The sequence below is a fragment of the Amblyraja radiata genome, chromosome 18, assembly GCF_010909765.2.
Source record: "Amblyraja radiata isolate CabotCenter1 chromosome 18, sAmbRad1.1.pri, whole genome shotgun sequence".
NCBI lineage: Eukaryota > Metazoa > Chordata > Chondrichthyes > Rajiformes > Rajidae > Amblyraja > Amblyraja radiata.
In genome coordinates, this window is record NC_045973.1 from 38,381,466 (window position 1) to 38,394,676 (window position 13,211).

Here is a 13,211-nt window from a genome sequence, read left to right on the forward strand (position 1 = left end):
GTGAAACGGGAATGATTTGATAGGAACCTGAGGAGCAACTATTTGATATAGAGGGTGGTGGGTATGTGGAACAAGCTGTTCGAGAGGTAGCCAAGGCAGTTACTATAACAATATTTAAAAGACATTTGGACAGGTACGTGGATAGTAAAAGATTCAAAGGAAATCGGCCAAAGACGAGTAGGTGGGACTAGTGTTGATGGGGGATCTTGGTTGACATGGGCATGTTGGGCCTATGGGCCAGTTTTCATGCTGTATGACTATGACATCTGATGAAACACCTTTGGGTGCAGTCAATAGGGAGCAAGGATCATTTAACCACTCCTGGTGGGTCATTTTTATTGTGAAAGAGCCTCAATTTAGTTTGTGTTGGTTTAAGATTTGCTAAAATCCCAAAGGTGAAGCAAATGCAATCTCATTGGATTAATTATTTGTAATTCTGGTGGGGCAGAAAATGTGTCCTTAGCTCAGTGTAAAGCAAGGGTGGGGGGGGGGAGTTGGGGGGATAATTCACATGGATGAGATTACACTAATAAAATCGGAGGGCAATAAAAGACATCTCTCACCTCTGGTCACCCTGGGAACAAATATGAGGCAGTAATTATGAATGTAAAACCACGTCTCCTTCGAACCATCGAGTTAGGCCTGAACCTGTAAACAGTTACTGGAGCACCAGCATATTTGGAGCAAAAAACTGAAAAACAGTTCATGCAACTTCTGTGGTGGCAAAAGGTACATTTTGATGTTTCAGGTTAAGGTCCTGTGTCAGGGAAGGGGAAACGGGGAAGGGTGGGTGGGGAACAGATGAGCAGAGCAGGAAATTATGAAGAGAATGCAACCTATGTAAGCATGATGTGGAAGAAAGGGGAAGAAGTGACCTCTGGTGAGATCTTGTTTGAGCAGGCCGAGGGGAGGGTGGGCGAGAACAAATGTGGAGGAATGGAGCAAAGCACTCTGTGCATTGCTCACCCCTTCACGCAGACACTCCTCATCCAATGGCACTTTCTCCCACTACCATAGGCAATGTAAAACCTTTCCCTTCACCTCTTCTCTCACCACCATCCGGGCAATCTAAAGTACGTTTTTCAACCTGGGCTTTGTATTCAGTGACCACAATACAACCTCCTCAACACTGGAGAAACCATATGTAGACCAGATGAAGATAGACACAAAATGCTAGGGTAACTCAGCGGGACAGGCAGCATCTCTGGAGAGAAGGAATAGGGGACATTTCGGGTCAAGACCCTTCTTCAGACACTAGATTAGGTCTCGACCCGAAACGTCACCCATTCATTCTCTCCAGAGATGCTGCCTGTCCCGCTGAATTACTCCAGCATTTTGTGTCTACCTTTGATTTAAACCAGCATCTGCAGTTCTTACCTACACATGTAGTCCAGATGATGTCTTTGCAGAACATCTGGACTCTGTCCACAATGGCCATCTCATACTTCTGGATTCCTGCCATTTCAATTCTCCCACCCACCCACTCCTAAACTGTCCTGCCTTTACATGCCTATACTTGGCGTTCTTCATGGAAAGGCAAGGCCAAATGTAATTTGTAACAATACCACCTCACGTTCTGCTTGGATAACTTACAATCCAATGATATGCACATTCCATTTTCCAATTCCAGGTGTCCCATACCCTTGGTGTTTTCGTAACACAAACATTCACCTGTCCACTTAGATTTCTTCTCCCTTTTACACCTTTCCCATTCCGTCCCATCTCCCCCCTCCTCTGCCCACCAGTTTCATCAGCCAACCATTGTAGATGGAAATAAAATACGATGGCATCGTAGATAGTGAAGATGGTTATCCAAAATGACACCAGAGTGAGCACCACCGGAAATTGGAGGAGCAGCACCTCATATTCCGTTTGGGTAGTTTGCACCCTAGTGGCATAAACATTGACTTCTCCAATTTCCGGTAGCCCTTGCTGTCTCCTCCCCTTCTCAGCTCTCCCTCAGCCCTCGGGCTCCTCCTCTTCCTTTCTCCTTTCTTCTCCCCGCCCCCCCCCCCCCCCCCAACCCTACATCAGTCTGAAGAAGGGTTTCGGCCCAAAACATTGCCTATTTCCTTCGCTACATAGATGCTGCTGCACCTGCTGAGTTTCTCCAGCACTTTTGTTTACCTAGGATCTTGATCAGCTGGGCAACTGGCCCAAGTTTGATTCAGATAAGTATAAGATGTTGCATTAACATCACAAAGGGTTCAAGGAAAGAGCGTTCACGTCATGCCCCTGTTTCCACCAATCTTTCCACCACCACACATGAGAAGCGACAAGACAGACACCATTGTATGCAGATGCTGAGAAATGTGTTTATAGGTGTATCGAATCATGAGCAGAATAGAATACAGTATATGGTCTCTTTCCCAGAGTGCTGGAATCCTGATCAAAATGCTCAAGTTCAAGGTGAGAGGGGAAAGATTTATTTTGAACCTGTTTTCACACAGTTGGTGGTGGGTACAGTGATTTCAGAAAGTATTCAGACCCCTTCACATTTTCCACATTTTGTTACGTTACAGCCTTATTCTAAAATGGATTAAATTCATTTATTTTTATCATCAATCTACACACAATACCCCATAATAAAAATGGGAAAACAGGTGTTTAGAAAATTTTGCAAAGTAATTGAAAAGATATAACTGAAATATCACATTTACATAAGTATTCAGACCCTTTACTCAGTACTTTGTTGAGGCACCTTTGGCAGTGATTGCAGCCTCAAGTCTTCTTCGGTATGACGCTACAAGCTTGGCACACCTGAATTTGGGTAATTTCTCCCATTCTTCTCTGCAGATCCTCTCAAGCTCAGGTTGGATGGGGAGCGTCGATGTACAGCTATTTTCAGGTCCCTCCAGAGATGTTCGATCGGGTTTAAGTCTGGGCTCTGGCTGGGCCACTCAAGAACATTCACAGACTGGTCACGAAACCACTCCTGCATTGTCCTGTTGGAAGGTGAACCTCCGCCCCAGTCTAAGGTCCTGAATGCTCTGGAGCCGGATTTCATCAAGGATCTCTCTGTACTTTGCTCCGTTCATCTTTCCCTCGATCCTGACTAGTCTCCCAGTTCCTGCCGCTGAAAAACACCCCCACAGCATGATGCTGCCACCACCATAGGTATGGTATTGGCCAGGTGATGAGCGGTGCCTGGTTTTCTCTAGACGTGACGCTTGGCATTCAGGCCAAAGAGTTCAATCTTGGTTTCATCAGAGCAGAGAATCTTGTTTCTAATGGTCTTATGGTCCAAGTGGGCTGTCATGTGCTTTGTAATGAGGAGTGGCTTCCGTCTGGCCACTCTACCATAAAGGCCTGATTGGTGGAGTGCTGCAGATATAGTTGTCCTTCTGGAGGTTTGTCCCATCGCCACAGAGGAACTCTGGAGTTCTGTCAAAGTGACCATTGGGTTCTTGGTCACCTCCCTGACCAAGGCCCTTCTTCCCCGATTGCTCAGTTTGGCCAGGTGGCAGCTCTATGAAGAGTCCTGGTGGTTCCAAAGTTCTTCCATTTAAGAATGACGGAGGCCACTGTGCTCTTCTGGACCTGCAATGCTGCAGAAATTGTTTTATACCCTTCCCCAGATCTCTGTCTCGACACAATTCTGTTTCGGAGGTCTACGGACAATTCCTTCATCTTCATGGCTTGGTTTTTGCCCTAACATGCACTGTCATCTGTGGGACCTTATATAGACAGGTGTGTGCCTTTCCAAAGCATGTCCAATCAATTTAATTTACCACGGGTGGACTCCAATCAAGTTGTAGAAACATCTCAAGGATAATCAATGGAAACAGGATGCTCAATTTTGAGTGTCATAGCAAAGGGTCTGAATACTTATGTAAATGTGATATTTCAGTCATTTCTTTTTAATTACTTTGCAAAAAATTCTAAACACCTGATTTCACTTCTTCATTCTGGGGTATTGTGTGTAGATAAATGATATTAAAAAAATGAGTTTAATCCATTTTAAAATAAGGCTGTAACGTAACAAAATGTGCAAAAAGTGAAGTGGTTTGAATACTTTCTGAATGTACTGTATATGGAACAAGCTGCCAGAGGAAGCTGTTGAGGTAGGAATAATAACTACATTTAAAAGACATTTGGACAGAGACGTGGATGGGAAAGATTTAGAGTGATCCGGGCCAAACACGGGTAAATGGGACTAGTTTAGATGGGACACCTTTGGTCGGCATGTACGGGCTGGGCCAATGGGACTATTTCTGTGCTGTGTGACTATGACTCTATTAGTGTTAATAGGTGCCTCATGGTCAACAGAGACACATTGGACCAAAGGGCCTACTTCCCTGCTCTATGACCCATTACATTCCTTCCATTCATTTCCTGTTTCATAGTTTCCTGTTATTTATTTGCAATTTCAATCTCTCTCAATTTTTTCAAATAATTCAGAGCTGATCCACATTTAATTTATATTTTTAACCATTTATCTGTGAATTTATTCTTTTTTTTATTTTCTGTCCCTATTGCTGCCAAATATCAATTATCCCTTTATTACCTCCCAGCTTCACTACAATTCCCCACAATAGATCCAGCATTTCTCAAATTGAAACTAAAATCAACAAACTCTTAGAAGCTTTGAAGAAACAGCTTATTTCGCATTATCAACATTAATTTACTTCATTTTCTTGTGTATTTTAAAGATGTTACAAATAAAATATTACACAAATAATCACATGATACATTAATTATAGTTTCATGTCTAATGTGTAGGAAGAAACTGTAGATACTGGTTTACCCCAAAGGTAGACACACAATGGTGGAGTAAGAGTGAGGCAGTTGGAGAGAAGGAATGGGCGACATTTCGGGTCAAGACTACTTCTTGTGAGTGAGAGTCAGGGGAGAGGAAGTCTAGAGATATGGAAGGGCAGGGTGTGAAAACAACTGATCAAAGCAGATGGTAATCAAGGAAATGTAGAATGGTTCATTGTTAGCTGAGGGGAAGCTGACAACGAGGCATACAAACAGTAAAATTAATCAGGAGGACAGTGAAACTAGTGGGAGAACTAGGGTGGGGGAGGGACTTAGAGAGAGGGAAAGCAAGGATTACTTGAAGTCAGAAAAAAAAATATTCATACCTAATCTTTTTTATTGCAGATTATTAAGGATTTATTTTTGGTAGTCTTAATTCCCCTTTCAACATCTGTAGACTGAGAATTCTGGTGGATTGATTATGAAAATACAAGTTGACTGGTTTGGTTGATAATAGTGAGAGGAATGTGAGCTCCTATCATAAACTCTTGACTTGCTCGTATTTCAGCAGAATGTTGACAACCCCTTTGCAGAAATGGCAACCATAAGTTGTAGTTGATAAATTAAACAATGTCTTTGGGTTCTGTCAAGGTTACAGCAGAAAATTGGAACAATTGGAAGAGAAATTAAGACCCTGTATATTTAGATATATTTTAGGTTTATCCTCCCCCTCCTCTCCCTCCTCCACAATGTAATTTAATAATTGATCAGAGACAATGATTAACAACTGAATTAAATATAATTATTCATGGAGTCACACAGCATGGAAACAAGCCCTATGGCCCAACTAATCCATACTGACCAAGAAAGTACATTTAAGCTAGTCCAATTTGCCCTCTTTTGGTCTGTCTGTCTGTCTGTCTGTCTGTCTGTCTGTCTGTCTGTCTGTCTGTCTGTCTGTCTTTATATATTATATATTATTTTTTAATTTTTATTATTTTTTTAATTTAATTTAATTTAATTTTTATTTATTTTATTTTTATACATAACTAAAACTGATCTTGTTATCTTCCACTTTGCATGGTGTTTCTATTTGTGAAAAAACAGTATGCGATAGCGCTACGATTTTTCGCCAGCTCACTCACCGTTCTCCTGTTCTGCGAGTGCACCAAGTTTCGTTCCGATTGGTTGAATGTTGTAAAAGTTAGCGAGGTTTAAAAATCTTAAAAACCGCGCGTGCGTAGATCGATCTCCTCCCCTGCCAGTCAGCGCCGCGCGGATTAGTCTCTTCTCCTGTCACTCCCCGGGACGGTCCGCCCCTTCCTGCGCCATCGCAAGCCCCCCCCCCTGCCCACACACTACCCCTGCCCACACACAACCTTCTCACCCTCACCCCCTCGCCCACATCTCCCTCCCACCCCCCCCCCACAAACCCCCCCAAACAGCCCCCACACCCCCTAAACCCCGCCCCCACACATCCCCCTACAGCCCCCCTCCTCACACACAACTAGTTTGGAAGATGTTAGTAAAAATACAACTATTGCTGTTTGCAGTAGCCCTTTTGCTTCAACAGCCTTTTACGAAAGGCAGAAGGGGAAGAGCAAGGGTGAAGAGGAAGCACAAGAAGAGGTCTCAATGGGTGAATGGAGATGATGTGATGGACTGTCCCAGTACACCAGATGACTGGAAGAGAGTGGCACTGGGCTTTGACAAAAGATGGAACTTTAAGCACACATGTGGGGCGGTGGATGGCAAGCATGCTATTCTTGTCCCTGTCCCTGTACCCCTCATTTCCCTTTTCGTACAGGATGGCATTCTGCTGGAACCATTCCTCAAGGTCCCCCTCCTGCTGCCTGGTGAATGTGTAGGGCATAGCCTTCTTCCAGCCCTCCCTCACCACCATGCTTCGTGTATTTTGTGTTTTTATCACTATTGGCAGATTAATTTCCCTCCTGGGATAAACAAAGTTCTATCGTCCCATATTGTATCGTATTTAGAACCATAGTAAATGGAGGAAACAGCCATGTATCACTAATGCCAGTTTGAAGGGTTGAAGGAACTGTGTAGCTTTGAGAAGCAACCTCAAAACTCCAAAAAGAACCCAAGCGGCCAGTTGATTCTCTCTCATACTCTTTACAATATCATGCAGATTTAAAATGACTGGAAAATGCATATTAGGCAAAATGTTGTCAAGGTAAACTAATGAATAAAGTGGCTGATTATCAATTTTCTATTCATTGCTTAGAATTTGTCAATTATTATGGTTTAAGCCAAGTTGATGCCAGATATTTTAAACTAAGGGTCGAGTAAAAGCAGAACAAATTGCTTTCTGCGGGACATTTTCCAGCAAAAAGCTATTTAAAAATCCAGTGTTCAACTTGCTGTGCTTGGCATTGATAAGTGTATAACTCTGGCTTTGGTATAAAAATGGTTTTAATCTTTGGCCTATTTTCAAATTAATTTTGGGATGTGAAAACGTTACCCCTCAAATTCCTATTAAATCTTTTTCCCTTCATCTTAAACCTATTTTGATCTTGATAATTGGCTAAGGCAGAATGGGAGAGACTTAATATGCAGGAACAGCGAGGTTAGCTTGGAGTCCAAGATGTTTTCAGCTTTTCTGTGTGTGAAGTACTTATTTCTTGTGAGTACACAGTACACAGATGAGCAGACAAGTGTATCAGTGCAATGTTTGACAGAGGCATTTGCTGGAACTGAGATCCTTTTGGCCTGTCAAGATAATAGAAAAAGGCATCATCAACAGTACACACAGTGACGTTTTTTAACAGGATCAAATGCCATTCACATCAGGGGGGACAGGAGATAGCTCTGGCAGATAATATTAAGGATAATCCCGATTTGATGTACATTAAGGGGAAAAAGGGTAACTAGAGAGAATGGGGCCTCTCAGGAATCAGAGGTCAAATCTGCGTGGAGGCATAGGAGATGGGCAAGGTCCTCAATCAGTATCTTTCCTCTGTTTTTACTGGAGAAAGACATGAGGACTGGAGAACTCATCAAGGACCCACATCATCCTGGCCACACACTCATCTCACCGCTACCTTCAGGTAGAAGGTACAGGAGCCTGAAGACTGCAACGTCCAGGTTCAGAAACAGCTTCTTCCCCACAGCCATCAGGCTATTGAACTCAACTCAAACAAAACTCTGAACATTAATAGCCCATTATCAGTTTATTTACACTTTATCTGTTTTATTTATTGATGTGTGTATATATTTATACAATGGTGTATGGACACACTGATCTGTTCTGTATTTATGCCTTCTATATTCTGTTGTGCTGAGGCAAAGCAAGAATTTCATTGTCCGATCCGGGACACATGACAATAAACTCTCAAGAATTTTGAATCTTGAACTTAAGGCAGTCAATGGAAGTGTCCTGAGGACAGTCCATGTTACGGTCAAGGAGGTGCGGAAAGTTCTAACATGTACAGTATGAAGGTAGACTAACCTCCCGTGCCTGATCAGAAATATTCGAGAATACTGGGGGGCAGCAAGGGAGAACATTGCAGGAGCCCTGGCTGAGATTTATGAGATCTTTAAATACTAGTGAGGTGTCAGAAGACTATAGGATGGTAAATGTTGTGTGGCAAGTGAGTCTAACATCTGTGGTCAGAGAGTTACTAGAGAGTATTCTGATGGATAGTCAGCAAGGTTTATTACCTTAAAGATAGTGTCTCATGAATCGATTGAGTTTTCTGAAGATGTGACCAAAAAGGTTGATGAGGGTGGAGCTGTTTCACCATGGATGTCCAGTCACTCTACACATCATCCCCCACCAGGAGGGTCTTAAAACCCTCCGTTTCTTCCTCGACCGCAGAACCAACCAATTCCCGTCTACTAATACTCTCCTCGCCTAGCGGAGCTGGTCCTTACCCTCAACAACCTTTCCTATGACCCCTCCCATTTCCTCCAAATCCAAGGCGTAGCTATGGGCATGCGCATGGGCCCCAGCTCTGCCTGCCTCTTTGTAGGTTATGTCGAACAATCCTTGTTCGAGGCGTACTGTGGCCCCATCCCTGCACTCTACCTCTGATACATTGATGGCTGCATTGGTGCCACCTCCTGCACCAATGCAGAACTCACTGACTTCATCCATTTCACCACTAACTTCCATCCGGCACTTAAATTCACCTGGACCATTTCCGACCTCCCTACCATATCTAGACCTCACTATCTCCATCGCAGGTGATAGACTACTGACCAACATCTACTACAAACCCACTGACTACCATGGCTATCTGGACCACACTTCTGTTGTGTTGCGGCTGTCCAAATAACTGAAGCCTTACACCATGATAAAGGCCCAAAGACTTTATTAACGACAAAGCACAGGTAACTACATGCTAGCACGTTTTTCTAATAATGCGGGAACCAGGCAGGGAGGGTTACTGTAAAGCTAGTGGGCGTAACTACAAAGCATGACTCATAACATGAGTGACACTGATCTACATCCTCCCTCTTAAAGAATCAACAACAGTACAAACACATTAACTAAGTAAGGCATGCATCGCAATTGATAATAAACTGGAGGAAAGTCAAACATAGTCAAGGTACTTCACAACCGGCTTGCAAACACAACCAGCACGTGTACGATAGAGACCATCTCCGTTCTTTCTCCCCAGGGACAGAGCAGGTGGCTGCACAAGTGAAGGAGACTGAACCAGTATTCCTGGAGACGAAGCAGGAGACTGGCACAGGCAAAGTTGTCAGGCAAAGAGGAGCCGTTGCAGACACGGGTTGTTGTGCTGGTAGAGGCGGAAGAGTGCCGCTAGACACAGACGGAAGTGCACTAGTACGGTCTGGATAATACAGAGGAGGAACTGGCTCGTTCACAGGCAGGATATGTTGTTTGTTACACCTGTAGGTGCCGCCATCGGCACTGACAATATACAGCGTGGCTCAGAAGCAATTTCCCTTGCAACTGCAGGAAATGCTACACTTGTCGCTTTACCTCCCCCCTCGACTCCATCCAAGGACCCAAGCAGTCTTTCCAGGTGAGGCAGAGATGCACCTGCACATCGTCCAACCTCATCTATTGCATCCGCTGCTCTAGGTGTCAACTGCTCTACATCAGTGAGACCAAGCGCAGGCTTGGCGATCACTTCGCCCAACACCTCCGCACAGTTCGCATTAACCTACCTGATCTCCCAGTGGCTCAGCACTTCAACTCCCCCTCCCATTCTGAATCCGACCTTTCTGTCCTGGGTCTCCTCCATTGCCAGAGTGAGTACCACCGCAAATTGGAGGAGCAGCACCTCACATTTCACTTGGTTAGTTTACACCCCAGCGGTATGAACATTGTCTTCTCCAATTTCAGTAGTCCATGCTTTCTCCCTCGTTCCCCTCCCCTTCCCAGCTCTCCCACAGCCTACAGTCTCCGCATCTTCCTTTCTTTTCACTCCCCCCCATCCCCCACATCAGTCTGAAGAAGGGTCTTGACCTGAAATGTCACCTATTCCTTCGCTCCATAGATGCTGCCTCACCTGCTAAGTTTCTCCAGCATTTTTGTCTACCTTGTAGTCTATGACGAATAGTATGCCTCAGGGTTTGATGCTGGGCACATTACTGCTTGTCATCTATATCAATGATTTGAATAAGAATGTACAAAGCATTGTTAATAAGTTTGCAGATGGCACTACAGTGGATGGTATAGTAGATTGTGAAGATTGTTGTCAAAAAATGCAGCAGGATCTTGATCAGTTGGGCAGGTGGGCTGTAGAATGGTTGATGAAGTTTAATACAGAGAAGTGCGAGGTGTTGCGTTTTGGGAAGTCTAACCAGGGCAGGACCTACACAGTGAATGGTGGGGCTCTGGGGAGTATTGTGGAGCAGAAGGATTTTGGACTAAAGGTACATAGTTCCTTGCAAGTGCCGTCACGGGTAGATAAAGTGATCAGAAAGGCTTTGGGCACATTGGCCTTCATCAGTCAGAATATTGTGTCGAATTTGGAAGTTCATGTTACAGTTGCACCAGACATTGGTGAGGCCACATTTAGAGTACTGTGTTCATTTTTGGTCACCCTGCTATAGGAAAGATTTAGTTTAAGTAGAAAAGGTGCAGAGAAGATTTAAGAGGAAGTTGCCAGGGCTTGAGGGCCTGAATAGGATGAGAGCCTGAATAGGGAGAGGGCCACAAGGGAGAGGTTGAGCAGGCTAGGACTTTATTCCTTGGAACGCAGGAGGATGAGGAGTGACTTAAGATGTATATCATCAGAGAAATAAATAGGCTAAATGCATAGTCTTTTTCCCAGAGTAGAGGAATCATGAACCAATGGACATAGGTTTAAGGTAAGGAGAGATTTAAGGGAACCTCAGGTGTAACTTTTGTTTTTACACAAAGAGTGGTAGGTATATGGAACTACTTTGGAGACGGTAGTTGAGCCAGGTACTATCACAACGTTTAAAAAACATTTGGACATGCCCATGGATCAAAGGTCAAAGGTCAAAAACTTTATTTGCCATTTGTGCTTACACACATAGGAACTCTTGTGCGCTTGTTCAGAGAGTCAAGTCAAGTCAAATTAAAAAGACACATAGAAAGACACATAATCTATAAAAACATATACTTCTCTAGAAATAAAAAAGAAAGTGCCTAAAACCCTATATAAAGGGGAAAGTGAGAACATTGTAAATTGCACAAACCCTATATAAAAGTGTCAATTGCATTGTAAATTGCACAGGCCCAGGAGACAATATAATACGATATAATATGATATGCTATGAGGTAGGTCAGGACATCAGTTCATTTTGTTTTGGCCAAGAGTCTCACTGTGGCAGGGAAGAAGCTCTTAAAAAAGCGTGTTCTGTTTGTGGCGATGCTGTCCGCTCGTCTGTGCCTGAGGTTGTATGTGCAGTTTTTGTGTTTGAGCAGGGAGTGAGCTGGATGTAGTGTGTCTCTGATGATTCTCTCTGCCCTTTTTTGACAGCGCTGTGTGTAGATTGTGTCCATGGAGGGGAGTTCCGTTCTGATAATCCTTAGAATAGGATAGGATAGGATAGGATAGGATAGAGGTACATGGGGCAAATACAGGCAGGTGAGACTAATGTAGATGGGACATGTTGGTCTGCCTGGGCAAGTTGGGCCGAAGGGCTGGTTTCCATGCTGTGCGACTCTAGGACTCTCTGTGATTTGAAGTGAATGTCATAAAAATAGCAAAATTCTGTTTATTGCATTATTTTAATTGGTAATCTAAGATTTTTCTTTATTGATGAAGATAGAAGTAAAACCACGTTTTGTTTCACCCCCATGGCTTTACTTTATTCAATAATTTCTGTGATTGATTAGCTCAGATATGTTGTCTCTTTGTAGGTGCTTGTACACCAAATTCCCTCACATGTCGTATAATTATCTGAATATCGTTAAACATACACTTGTGACATGGAGTTCAAGTATTGCATTTTAAATGATTGCCTTTTTTTAAACATAGACCTTGATTTGAAGTTCTGATGAGTTACATTTCACTTTGAATTTCTCTGTATTACAAAGTTTAAGGTTACAAATCTGTACTAAACGATCTTACAATTTTACATTTAATTATTTAGATAATTGTTTGCTGGTTGCTGCTTTGTAAGTATATTGAGTAAATAAATTGAGTGCATTTTCAGCTTTGACAATGTTTTATTAATTAACGTTATGTTATCTTTAGGATCCAGTGACTATTAATTGTCAGAAGTTTCTGCTTACCCCGATCTCATTAATTACAGATCTGGAAACAAAAGCAGCCGCATGCACTTCTCTGACTGAGTGACACATACTGCTTTTTTGGAAAAAATTATAAATGCAATCTTATACCATTTCAGTTGAATTGACAATGAGAAGCTTAATTTCCAATTCTGAGATCACCATTGATCAGGTAGATTGAACCAGTGATTTTTGATGACACAGAGTTGCCGGTATGCATGTCTTCCTTGCTGTTGGTGTCCACGTCAGATCATCACCCTACAATGTGTAGGAAGGAACTGCAGATGCTGGTTTACATCATAGACACAAATGCTGGAGTAAACTCAGCCTGCAGTCTGAAGAAGGGTCTCGACCCAATGTGTCATCTATTCCTTCTCTCCAGAGATGCTGGGTTACTCCAACATTTTGTGTCCAGCATCATCCTGTAAGCTGTTCAAGGGTCCTGACTGCCTCATTTAATTAATACATTTATTTTTTAAACTTTAGTAATCTTTAACATAATATTCTAACATTTTAAAAACTCATATGAGAGATTGCAATGCACCATACAAACCCCCCCCCCCCCCCCCCCCCCCACTGAATTTAACTTGCAGATCTCATGGAACTCCAGGACCATTCTTCATACTGTGGAAGATTATAAGAATGCTCCATGTTATTCCAGATATTCACAGCATGTTATGAAAATCTCACCATGGTGCTATTGCAACAGCAATCATAACTCAAAATAAACTGAGTTCTGGTTAACTCAGGAAGTCACAGAAATAATGATAAAGATGAATATAATAGAATAACATTGTATTATCAAGGT

The 13,211-nt window shown here is 42.9% G+C and overlaps 1 long non-coding RNA gene across 1 annotated transcript in view; it reads right to left on the minus strand.

Moving 5' to 3' along the window:
* Positions 1-4,804: 4,804 nt before the first annotated feature.
* Positions 4,805-13,211, minus strand: part of LOC116983546 — a 12,214-nt gene continuing 3,807 nt past the window's right edge. Inside the window, exons 2-3 of the long non-coding RNA XR_004414735.1 lie at positions 9,073-9,078; positions 4,805-4,954 (exon numbers count right to left, since the gene is read on the minus strand). This is a non-coding gene — a long non-coding RNA (uncharacterized LOC116983546). The remainder of the gene's footprint in view (positions 4,955-9,072; positions 9,079-13,211) is intronic.